This window comes from Psammomys obesus, unplaced genomic scaffold (genome assembly GCF_907164565.1).
Source record: "Psammomys obesus unplaced genomic scaffold, mPsaObe1.curated_primary_1811, whole genome shotgun sequence".
Classification (NCBI taxonomy): Eukaryota; Metazoa; Chordata; class Mammalia; order Rodentia; family Muridae; genus Psammomys; species Psammomys obesus.
Window position 1 is genome coordinate 1,147,101 of NW_026594354.1, and position 12,745 is coordinate 1,159,845.

Consider the following 12,745-nt stretch of genomic DNA (forward strand, 5'->3'; position numbering starts at 1 on the left):
ATAAAATCTCAATAATATGGTTGCCCAACAGGACGTGCATAATGAAAATATCAGATGACATGCCTGCTTGACTGGGAGAAAGGTCACAAGGCCTCAACCTTAGATGAAGAGCAGACAATGGCTGCTGAGAGAGGGAGATTCAGTCTGCTCCAAAGATCAGCCCCTTGATAGATTATTCAATTTCAAGTGGTCACTCCTAAACACAGATACATATAAGCAACAGAAAATGGCTTCAGAATACTATAAACACACACACAAATATTTGTTCTGTATATATACTATATAAAATATAAGTTAATAAGAGCTAAACAGAGAATTCTCGACAGAGGAATATCGAATGGCAGAGAAACACTTAAAGAAATGCTCATCCTCATTAGCCATCAGGGAAATGCAAATCAAAACGACCCTGAGATATTACCTTACACCCATCAGAATGGCCAAGATGAAAAACTCAAGGGACAACACATGCTGGAGAGGTTGTGGAGAAAGGGGAACCCTCCTCCACTGCTGGTGGGAATGTAATCTGGTACAACCACTCTGGAAATCTATCTGGCGCTTTCTAAGACAATTAGGAATAGTGCTTCCTCAAGACCCAGCTATACCACTGCTAGGTATATGCCCAAAGTTTGCTCAAGTACACAAAAGGGATATTTGCTCAACCATGTTTATAGCAGCTTTATTTGTAATAGCCAGAGCCTGGAAACAACCCAGATGTCCATCAATGGAGGAGCGGATACAGAAATTGTGGTATTTTTACACAATGGAATACTACTCAGCAATCAAAAAGGAGGAAATCATGAAATTTGCAGGCAAATGGTGGGATCTAGAAAAGATCATCCTGAGTGAAATATCCCAGAAGGAGAAAGACAAACACGGTATATACTCACTTATATAGACCTATAAGATATGATTAACTTAATGAAATCTGTACACCTAAAAAAGATAATCAAGAGAGCAGACATGGGGTAAGATGATCAATCCTCGTTTAGAAAGACAGATGGGATGTGCATTGAATGTATGACAGGAGTCTACTGAGCGCATTTGAAAGACTCTAACTAGCAATGTTTTCAAAGCAAAGACTCATGACCAAACCTTTGGCAGAGTACAGGGAATCATAAGAAAGAAGGGGAGTTAGTCTGATGAGGAAAGGATAGGAGCTCCACAAGGACCAAACATATCTGGGCACAGGGTCTTTTCTGAGACTGACATTCAACCAAGGACCATGTATGGATATAACCTAGAACCTCTGCTCAGATGTAGCCTGTGGTAGCTCAGTAACCAATTGGTTTCCCATAGTGAGGGGAACAAGGACTATTTCTAACAGGAACTCAATGACTGGCTCTTTGGCCTCCCCACCCCCCAAGGGAGGAGCAGTCCTGTTAGGCCACAGAGGAGAGCTTTGCAGCCAGTCCTGAAGATACCTGATAAAACAGGATCAGATGAATGGGGAGGAGGTCCCCCTTATCAGTGGACTTGGCAAGGGGCACGGTGGAGATGAGGGAGGGAGAGAGGGAGGGACTGGGAGGGAATGAGGGATCGGGACACGGCTGGGATACAGAGTTAATAAAATGTAACTGATAAGAAAAAAATAAAATTCAAAAAATATATATATAAGTTAATAATTTTAGAAGACTGAGTTATGAATTTGAAAAGGAGTGTTGAGGACACAGGGGAGTTAAAGTGAGAGAGGGAAGGGTAGAAATGATGTAACTATAGTATTCATACATAAAAGTCTCGAATTTCTTTAAAAAAGTTTCCTTGGGGCTAGAGAGATGACTCAACTGTTAAGAGCAATTGCTTCTCTTGCAAGGGGACCCAGATTCCGTTTCCAGCATCCACCTGGTAGCTCAGTAGTTTGTTTCTGGTTCTAATAAATCTGGCGCCCTCTTGTGGCCTCTCTAGGCACCCGGAAGGCAAATGATCTACATATATACATACAAGCAAAAACACTCATACATGTAAAATAAAAATGAAATGTTTAAAAAATAAATAAAAGTGTGTTTCCATGAGAAACTGGGAAACAGGGATTCAGTCTCAAGTCCGACAGAAGTTACCTTCTCTGTTACCCCAGAGTAAAGGAGCATATGCTAATCTGGAGCATATGTTAATCTGGATTATATGATAATCATAGAATTTTCCCAACTCAGTCAAAGGAGCAGAGGCTTTCATCTTCCTATGTTCACGAGTCATTGCTTAAAAGATACATAGGAGAACAAATTCCCAGAGCTTCTAGTTCCTTTCATTGACTAGAGAGGCTCACTCCAGAAACCCTTAAGGCAAACCTCCAAGTAAGAGTGAAGGTGTTAGCACAAAGGGCACTTTGAAGGCAGAAGCAGATAACATATTGGAAAAGGAACCTGAGAGCATTTGGGTAAGTGCGTGGTCATTATCTGCCTGAGTCTCATTGTCTCAGTAACATCTCATCATTGACATCTCATTTCAACAAAGCCTAATGGATTTGAGTAAGTCCTACAGAGTTCTGTTACTGCACTTTAGTTATATTGGGCATTTTTAAACAAATATTAAAATGAACTATTTTTGCAGAGTTTTCGACAGCTCATAAATATGCTTAGAGATACATTTTCCTGCTCTGCCACTAAGCATAGCTCTATAACCTGCCTCTAATTCAGACGTAAGGTAATTGTAGTCCTGTTGGTGATACACAGCACATGCAGTAAAAGGATGTTTCTTGTTCCAAGGTCTTAAACAATAACAATAACTACTCTGGCACCTGTACCACAAATCAGGAATGTATAAGAAAAGTTACTGCAACCTATGCATCCTTGAACACTTTTTTCTTCAAGGTCACAATCTGTAAAAACCAAAGAGAATCTCAGTTGCGCCATATACTATGAAGAGCATATACCAATCTCCTTTCTGTCCCGCCTTGCAAAGCCTTTTCTGGAAAAAAAAATAATAATAATAATAATAATAATAATAACAAAATATGTGAACACACAAGTCAAAACTAAAACCTCATAAACAACTAAGAACAAAAAGAGACAAAACCCAAACTTACAACATGCCACAGTAACAGCACTGGGAGTTAGTACATGCTCCCTATCCTGGCACCTGGAATGATTTTCTAGGCTTATTTCCAAATGCATTAGGGCCCTGTGACTAGATTCTGGCCAATAGGCACTGTAAGGCAGTGCTTCTTGAAATGTTGTCTGTGTACCAACGCCCTTTTGCAAATTATCTGTAGCTGGACCTTTGCTACTTTTTGGTTCTTCTTTTTCCAACCCTTTATCCCCACCCCACTCCTAGCGTCACCCCCTATCACTAGATAGGATAGAAAGGATAGAGGGGGGAAGAGAGAAATAGAGATCCCTGAATCAATATTTTTCTTGTTTCTTGTTTCTTGACTACTAGCAAACTACAACCAACCTCCGAGAACAACCAACAACCATCAAGCCTACCTATCAGGGCATTTATATACCCTATGAAACTTTCCGAGAATTCCAACCGTCAAACAATCACAGAAACTGTCTGTAGCAGGCAAAACCACACCTCTGACAAAGCACAAAGCAAATCACAGTCAACTGCTGCAGTCAGTACAAAGATCAACATATCACATCTGGGATTAAAGGAAAACACATTCTTATAATATTTCTGTGGAGTTGTTTGTTTGTTTGTTTGTTTGTTTTATTAATTATAGATACTTTGTATCCCAGCTGTACACCACTCCCTGGTCCCCTCACAATCCCACTCTCCCTCCCTCATCTCCTCCCATGTCCTTACCAATGTCCATTGATAGGGGAGGTCCTCCTCCTCTTCCATCTGACTCTAGCCTATGAGGTCTCATCAGGACTGGTTGCATTATTTTTCTCTGTAGCCTGGTTAAGGCTGCTTCCCTGTCATGTTTAGGTGATCAAAGAGCCAGCCACTGAGTTCATCTCGGAGACAGTTCCTGTTCCCTGTTACTAGGGAACCCACTTGGACACTGAGCTACCATGGGCTACATCTGAGCAGGGGTTCTACGTTATCTCCATGCATGGTCCTTGGTTGGAGTATCAGTCTCAGAAAACATCCCTGTGCCCAGACTTTTTTTATTCTCTTGCTCTCCTTGTGGAGCTCCATTCCTCTGCAGGTCTTTCTATTCCCCTTTCTTTCATAAGAATCCCTCTTATGCATTCTGCCCAAAATTTGGCTATAATTCTCAGCATCTACTTTGATACACTGCTGGGTAGAGTCTTTCAGGGGCCCTCTATGGTAGTCTTCCTCTTCCAATGTCCATCTCATTTGCCTTTCTGAATGAGGATTGTCATCTTACCCAGGATCCGCCTTCTTGCTTAGCTTCTTTAGGTGGACAGATTTTAGTATGTTTACCTTATATTATATATCTGATATCCACTTATGAGTGAGTATATACCATGTGTGTCTTTCTGCTTCTGGGATACCTCACTCAGCATATTTTCTAGTTCCCACCATTTGCCTGCAAATTCCATGCTTTCCTTGTTTTTAATTGCTGAGTAGTATCCCATTGTGTAAATGTACCACAATTTCTTTATCCATTCCTCAGCTGAGGGACATCTGGGTTGTTTCCAGATTCTGACTATTATGAATAAAGCTTCTATGAACACAGTTGAGCAAATGTCCTTGTTGTATACTTGAGCATCTTTTGGATATATTCCTAGGAGTGCTATAGGTGTTTCTTGAGGTAGCACTATTCCCAATTGTCTGAGAAAGCACCAGATTGATTTCCAAAGTGGTTGCGCAAATTTACATTCCAACCATCAATGGAGGAGGGTTCCCCTTTCTTCACATCCTCTCCAGCATCTGTTGTCACTTGATTTTTTGATCCTAGTCATTCTGATGCACCTATCAGAATGAAACCTCAGGGTTGTTTTGATTTGCATTTCCCTGATGACTAAGGAGGTTGAGCATTCTTAAGCGTTCCTCTGCCATATGATATTCCTATACAGAGAATTCTCTGTTTAGCTCTGTTCACCATTTTTTTTAAATTTTATTTTTCTTTTTAGTTACATTTTGTTAACTCTGTGTCCCAGCTGTATCCTGCTCCCTCATTCCCTCCCCAACCCCACATTCCCTCCCTGGTCTCTTCCCTGCCCCTTTCCACGTCCACTGATAGGGGAGGACCTCCTCCCCTTTCATTTGACCCTGTTTTATCAGTTAGCTTCAGGGCTGGCTGCAAAGTCCTCCTCTGTGGCCTAACAGGACTGCTCCTCCCCTGGGGGGGGGGGCCAAAGAGCCTGCCCTTGAGATCCTGTTAGAAATAGTCCTTGTTCCCCTTACTTTGGAAAACTACTTGGTTACTGAGCTACCATTTTTTAATTGGATTACTTGATCTGTTGCTGTTTAATTTCTTGAGATCTTTATATATTCTGGATATTAGCCCTCTCAGATATAGGGTTGGTGAAGATCCTTTTCTAGTCTGTAGGCTCTTGTTTTTCTCTGATGACAGTGTCCTTTGCTTTACAGAAGCTTTTCATTTTCATGAGGTCCCATTTATTGATTATTGATCTTAGAGCCTGTGCTGTTGGTGTTCTTTTCATGAAGTTGTCCCCTGTACTAATGAGTTCCAGGGTATTCCCCACTTTTTCTTCTAAGAGGTTTAGTGTGTCTGGTTTTATGTTGAGGTCTTTGATCCACTTGAACTTTAGTTTTGTGCAGGGTGATAAATATGGATCTATTTGCATTTTTCTACATGTAGCACCATTTGTTGAAGATGCTGTCTATTTTCTATTGTATGATACGGTTTTGGCTTCTTTGTCAAACATCAAGTATCAATAGGTGTGTGGATTTATTTCTGGGTCTTTTTTAAGATTCCATTGATCCACCATTCTGTTTGTATGCAAGTAGCATGTAGTTTTTATTACTATTGCTTTGTAGTAAAGCTTGAGATCAGGGATGGAGATACTTCCAAATGATCTGTTGTACAGGATTGTTTTAGCATTCTGTTTTTGTTTGTTTGTTTGTTTGTTTGTTTTTTCATATGAAATTGAGACTTGTTCTTTTTTCAAGGTCTGTAAATAATTGTGTTGGTATTTTGATGGGAATTGCATTGCTTTTGGCAGGATGGCCATTTTCACTATGTTAATCCTACTGATCCATGAGCATGGGATATCTTTCCAGCTTCTGATATCTTCTTCAATTTCTTTCTTCAGAAACTTGAAGTTATTTTCAAACTTGAAGTCTGAGCTAGAACAATAAGACAACTAAAGAAGATCAGTGGAATACAAATTGGAAATGAAGAAGTCAAATTATCACAATTGCAGATGATATGCTATATACATAAGTGACCCCAAAAATTTTACCAGAGAACTCCTTCAGCTGATAAACACCAGCAAAGTAGCTAGATACAAAATTAACTAAAAAAATCGGAAGCCCTCCTGTATATGAAAGACAAACAGAAGAAAAAAAAAAGACAAACAGGCTGAGAAAGAAATTAGGGAAACAACCCTTCATAATAGCCAATAATAACATAAAGTACCTTGGTGTGACTCTAACCGAGCATGTGAAAGACCTGTTTGAAAAAAACAGACCTGTTCAAGTCTGTGTTTTCTTTGTTTTTTTAATTGTAATTTTTTTTATTAATTACACTTTATTTACTTTGGATCTCCCTTGTTGTTCCCTCCCTCCTCCCCTCCCAACCCCTCCCTTCCTCCTTCTTCTCCACGAATACCCCTCCCCAAGTCCACTGGTAGAGGAGGTCTTCTTTTCCTTCCTTCTGATCCTAGTCTGTTAGGTCTAATTAGGAGTGGCTGCATTGTCTTCCTCTGTGGCCTGGTAAGGGTGCTCCTCCCTCAGGAGGAGGTGATCAAAGAGCAGCTAATTAGTTCATGTCAGAGACAGTTCCTGTTCCCATTACTATGGAACCCACTAGGAGACTGAACTGTCATGAGCTACATCTGTGCAGGGGTTCTGGGTTATCTCCATGCATACTACTTGGTTGGACTATCAGTCTCAGGGAAGACCCCTGTGCCCAGATTTTTTGGATCTGTTGCTCTCCTTGTGGAGCTCCTGTCCCCTCTGGGTCTTACTAACTCCTACTTCTTTCATAAGATTCCTTGCAATCTCCTCAAAGTTTGCCCATAAGTCTCAGCATCTGCTTTGATAGTCTGCAGGGCAGAGCCTTTCAGAGGCCCTCTGTGGCAGGCTCCTAACTTGTTCCCTGTTTTCTCCTTCTGATGTCCATCCTCTTTGCCTTTCTGGATGGGGATTGAGCATTTTAGCCAGAGTTCTCCTTCTTGATTAGTTTCTTTAGATGTACAGATTTTAGTAGGTTTATCCTATATTATATGTCTATATGAGTGAGTATATACCGTGTGAGTCTTTCTGCTTCTGGGATAGCTCAGTCAGGATGATCTTTTCCAGTTCCCACCATTTACCTGCAAATTTCATGATTTCCTTGTTTTTTATTGCTGAGTAGTATTCCATTGTGTAGATGTACCATACTTTCTGTATCCATTCTTCAGTTGAGGAGCATCTTAGTTGTTTCCAGCTTCTGGCTATTACAAATAAAGCTGCTGCAAACATGGTTGAGCAAATATCATTATTGTGTACTTGAGCCTCTTTTGGATATATGCCTAGAAGTAGTATGGCTGGATTTTGAGGAAGAGCTATTTCTAATTGTCTGAGAAAGTGCCAAATGGATTTCCAGAGTGGTTGTACAAGTTTACATTCCCACCAGCAGTGGAGGAGAGTTCCCCTTTCCCCACAACCTCTCCAGCATGTGCTGTCATTTGAGTTTTTGATCTTAGATATTCTGATGGGTGTAAGGTGAAATCTCAGGGTCGTTTTGATTTGCATTTCCCTGATAACTAATGACGTTGAGCATTTCTTTAAGTGTTTCTCTGCCATTCGATATTCCTCTACAGATAATTTTCTGTTTAGTTCTGTTTCCCATTTTTTAATTGGATTACTTAATTTGTTGCTTTTAAACTTCTTTAGTTATTTATATATACTGGATATTAGCCCTCTGTCAGATATAGGTTTGGTGAAGATCCTTTCCCAAGCTGTAGGTAGTCTTTTTGTTCTGATGACAGTGTTTTTCGCTTTACAGAAGCTTTTTAGTTTCATGAGGTCTCATTTATTGATTGTTGCTCTTAGAGCCTGTGCTGTTGGTGTTCTGTTCAGGAAGTTGTCTTCTGTGCCAATGAGTTTAAGGCTCTTCCCCACTTTTTCTTCTAACAGGTTTAGTGTGTCTGGTTTTATATTGAGGTCTTTGATCCACTTGGACTTTAGTTTTGTGCAGGGTGATAAGTATGGATCTATTTTCATTTTTCTACATGTAGACATCCAGTTAGACCAGCACCATTTGTTGAAGATGCTATCTTTTTTCCATTGTTTGGTTTTGGCATCTTTGTCAAAAATCAGGTGTCCATAAGTGTGTGGGTTTATTTCTGGGTCTTCTATTTGATTTCATTGATCCACCATTCTGTTTCTATGCCAGTATCATGCAGTTTTTATTACTGTTGCTCTATAGTACAGCTTGAGATCAGGGATGGAGATACCTCCAGAAGATCTTTTACGTAGAGGATTGTTTTAGCAATTCTGGGTTTCTTGTTATTCCATATGAAGTTAAGAATTTTTCTTTCAAGTTCTGTAAAGATTTGTGTTGGAAATTTCATGGGAATTGCATTGAATCTGTAGATTGCTTTTGGTAAGGTGACCATTTTTACTATGTTAATCCTGCCAAGCCATGAGCATGAGAGATCTTTCCATCTTCTGATATCTTCTTCTAATTCTTTCTTCAGAGACTTGAAATTTTTTTTCATACAAGTCTTTGACTTGCTTGGTTAGAGTTACACCAAGGTACTTTATGTTCTTTGTGGCTATTATGAAGGGTGTTGTTTCACTAATTTCTTTCTTGGCCCTTTTGTCTTTTGTATACAGGAGGGCTACTGATTTTTTTGAATTAATTTTGTATACAGCCACTTTGCTGTAGGTGTTTATGAACTATAGGAGTTCCCTGGTAGAGTTTTTGGGGTCACTTAAGTATACCATCATATCACACTGCAGAGAAGTTACCGAACTGTTAGTTTGGGCAATTTGGAGTGCACTTGTGACCTTTACAGCGCAACCAATATAATTCAGCTCAAAGACATAATGGAAGGTGTGGATCACAAGATATAAAAAAGTAGCCTACAATTGGGGTGACAGAAACTGGAACCAGTGTCTGAAAGTGGTCACAGGGGGAAGTTAAAGAGAAAAAGAGCACATCAGCCATACTCCCATGGAGAGGGAAATGTTTATGGGGCAGGAGACAAATAGCACCTTGTCAGAGCTGCACTAGACCTCAGGTGTTAAGGACCAAGTTTCAACTAGAAAGCAGGACAGACCGAAGAGCTGGTCTTCATATGGACAAAGCATGTGCCACTGACCCATGACATCAGGAAGGGACCACGTGGTATGGATGTGCATGTGAGCAAGTGGAGTGATGTGCCAGGAGGCAGATGAAGATATTTGTTCTGAAAGTACCCTTTTCAGCAAAATCAACAAGACTGTCAATTAAGAGTGAAAAGGGAAGACCAAAAATGCAGCAGGACTGTGAAGCTGCCATTATTGCCTAATTAGAGTTATGGTTTATAATAAGAAGTAAGTCCACAAAGCACACCAGAAAGTAATAATCTGTGGAAACAGTTTTTACCGGAATATGTATTATTTTATTAAGCCTTCCCTAAAGGGGTATAATTTCAGTTTTATTTTCTTTGATTTACTCATAGATTCTGAAGAAATATTTAAAGTTGGGAGTATTTGGGGGGTATTCTTACATAAATACAAGCCACCAAAATATAACAGTCATACCTATCTAAATACTGACAATATTTTGTCAAAACATATGGTTCGGGAACTATATTACTTAGTGTATTTATTCCTGCAATGAAACACCATAACCAAAGCAAATTGGGAAGGAAAGGGTTTAGTTTACACTTCCACATTGCTGTTCATCATCGAAGAAAGTCAGGACAGGAAGTCAAACAGGGCAGGATAGTGGCCACTAAGGGAGCTACTTACTGGATTGCTCTTCATGGCTTGCTCAGCCTGCTTTCTTTTAGACCAGGATCACCTGCCCGAGGATTGCACCACCCACAATGGGCTGGGCCCTCCCCCATCAATCACTAATAGAGATAATACATTACACCTGGATCTTATTAAGATCCAGGCATGGTGGGCATTCCTTTAGTCCCAGCACTCAAGGAGGCAAAGGCAGGTGGATCGCTGTGAGTTTGAGGCCAGCCTAGTCTACAAAGCAAGTCCAAGATAGCCAGAGCTACACAGAGAAACCCTAAAAAAAAGAAAAAGAAAAAGAAAAGACATTTACTTAACTGAGGCCCTTTCCTCTTTGATGACTCTAGCTTGTGTCAAGTTAACATAAAACTGTACAGCACAAGAACTATTGCAAATGTTATTAAAAGTAAAAGTTATTGGACTGACTAAATTCATTTAAGCAAAGCAACACACACACACAATTTGAGAACCAGGTCCTACTAAATCTGAATGTTCTAAAGACAAAGACAGGATCATTTATAGAAAAATGCAATAAGAAATAGAAAACTTCTTAATTGGTTACAGCCTAGTCAATCAATCAGTAAATTACTTACAGCTTAACTGGTTAATCATTTATTTTTTTAATTAAGTTTTTATTTTTTACATTAATTACATTTTATTCACCTTGTATCCCAGCTATAGCTTCCTCCCTCATTCCCTCCCAATCTCACCCTCCCTTCCTCATCTCCTCCCATGTCCCTCCCCAAGTCTACTGATAGGGGAGGTCCTCCTCCCCTTCCATCTGACCCGAGCATATCAGGTCTCATCAGGACTGGCTGCATTGTCCTCCTCTGTGGCCTGGCAAGGCTCTTCCCCCCTCAGGGGGAGGTGATCAAAGAGCAGGCCACTGAGTTCATGTCAGAGACAGTTCCTCTTCTGCTTACTAGGGCACTCACTTGGATACTGAACTGCCATGGGCTACATCTGAGAGGTTCTAGGTTATATCCATGAATGGACCCTGGTTGGAGTATCAGTCTCAGGAAAGACCCCTGTGCCCAGATAGTTTGGTTCTGTTGCTCTCCTTGTGGAGCTCCTGTCCTCTCCAGGTCTTAATAACTCCCCCTTCTTTCATAAGATTCCCTACACTCTGCCCAAAGTTTGGTTATGAGTCTCAGCATCTGCTTTGGTACACTACTGGGTAGAGTCTAAACAGGAAACAGGTTAATCATTTATAACTTAATTAATTGACTACAGTCCTCTGACAACCAACCAAAGCTCAGTTACTATAATTAAAATCTATTGCATTGGTCTGTTGGGCCAAATGTAAGTGTACAGTTCAAACCCATGATCTGCTAGATAAAATTGAAGAGTTCTAATTTTAAAGAATTTTTATAATGACAATTTTTCCAGAATTCAGATAATGGCTAGCTAAATCTATATAAAATATTTTAAGGAGTGCTGTAACCACTGTCTCCAAGCCCCAACCACGATGCTGCATGCCGGATGCCCCACATCATGCACTAGAGGTCCCAAAAGGTTCAAACTCCAAAATGGTAACCCTCAAGGACCAGCTGATTGTGAATCTTCTTAAAGAAGAGCAGCCACACCCCACCAAGATTTCAGTGTTTGGGGTCGGTGCTGTTGGCATGGCTTGTGCCCATCAGTATCTTAATGAAGGACTTGGCAGTTAAGCTTGCCCTTGTTGACGTCATGGAAAACAAAATGAAGGGAGAGATGATAGACCTCCATTGTTGCAGCCTATTGAGTACCAAAAATTATCTCCAGCGAAGAATACATTGTAACTGCAAACTCCAAGCTGGTCATTATCGCTGCGGGGACCCATCAGCAAGAGGGAGAGAGCCGACTCAATTTGGTCCAGCAAAACATGAACATCTTCAAGTTCATTGTTCCCAATGTTGTGAAGTACAGTCCAACTTCAAGCTTCTCGTTGTTCCCAGCCTAGTGGATATTCTGACCTACGTGGCTTGGAAAATAAGTGGTTTTCCCAAAAACCGAGTCATTGGAAGTGTCTACAATCTGGATTCCGTTCGGTTCCATTACCTGATGGGGGAAAGGCTGGTAATTCACCCAATAAGCTGTCATAGATGGGTCCTAGAGGAGCATGGGCAGTCCAGAGTGCCCGTGTGGAGCGGTGTGAATGTTGCCGGTGTCTCCCTGAAGAATCTGAACCCAGAACTGGGCACGGACGCAGATAAGGAGCAGTGGAAGGCAGTTCACAAGCAGGTGGTTGACAGTGCCGGTGAAGTGATCAAACTGAAAGGTTGGGCCATTGGCCTCTGTGGCAGACTTGACTGAGAGCATAATGAAGACTCTTAGGCAGGTGCACCCCATTTCCACTATGATGAGGTGTTTCTATGGGATCAAGGATGATGTCTTCCTCAATGTCCTTTGTGTCCTAGGACAAAATAGAATCTCGGATGTTGTGAAGGTGGCTCTGACTCCTGAAGAGGAAGCCCACCTGAGGAAGAGTGCAGACAGCTCTGGGGAACCCAGAAAGAGCTGCAGTTCTGAAGTCTCCCCATGTCTTAGCACTTCACTGTCCAGGCTGCGGCAGGGTCTCTATGGAGACCACACACCGTCTCCTCCTCATCTGAGCTTTGGTTAGTGCAATTGTGTTCAGGTGGTCTGGGGAAAACCTCAGCTCCCACAGCTCCTCCCTGATGCTAAGCGGTACTTGTGTTTTGGTAACCTGGTTAGTGTGACAGTCCACTCTCCCCGAGACATGCTGCCAATTGTGTATGACCCGGGAGCCTGCTGTGTCACTGCTGCG

At 41.2% G+C, this 12,745-nt stretch overlaps 1 pseudogene; it reads left to right on the forward strand.

Annotated features, from left to right (window-relative positions):
• The first annotated feature begins 11,486 nt into the window (after positions 1 to 11,486).
• On the forward strand, positions 11,487 to 12,486 carry LOC129685223 (L-lactate dehydrogenase A chain-like; annotated as a pseudogene).
• Positions 12,487 to 12,745: the final 259 nt, after the last annotated feature.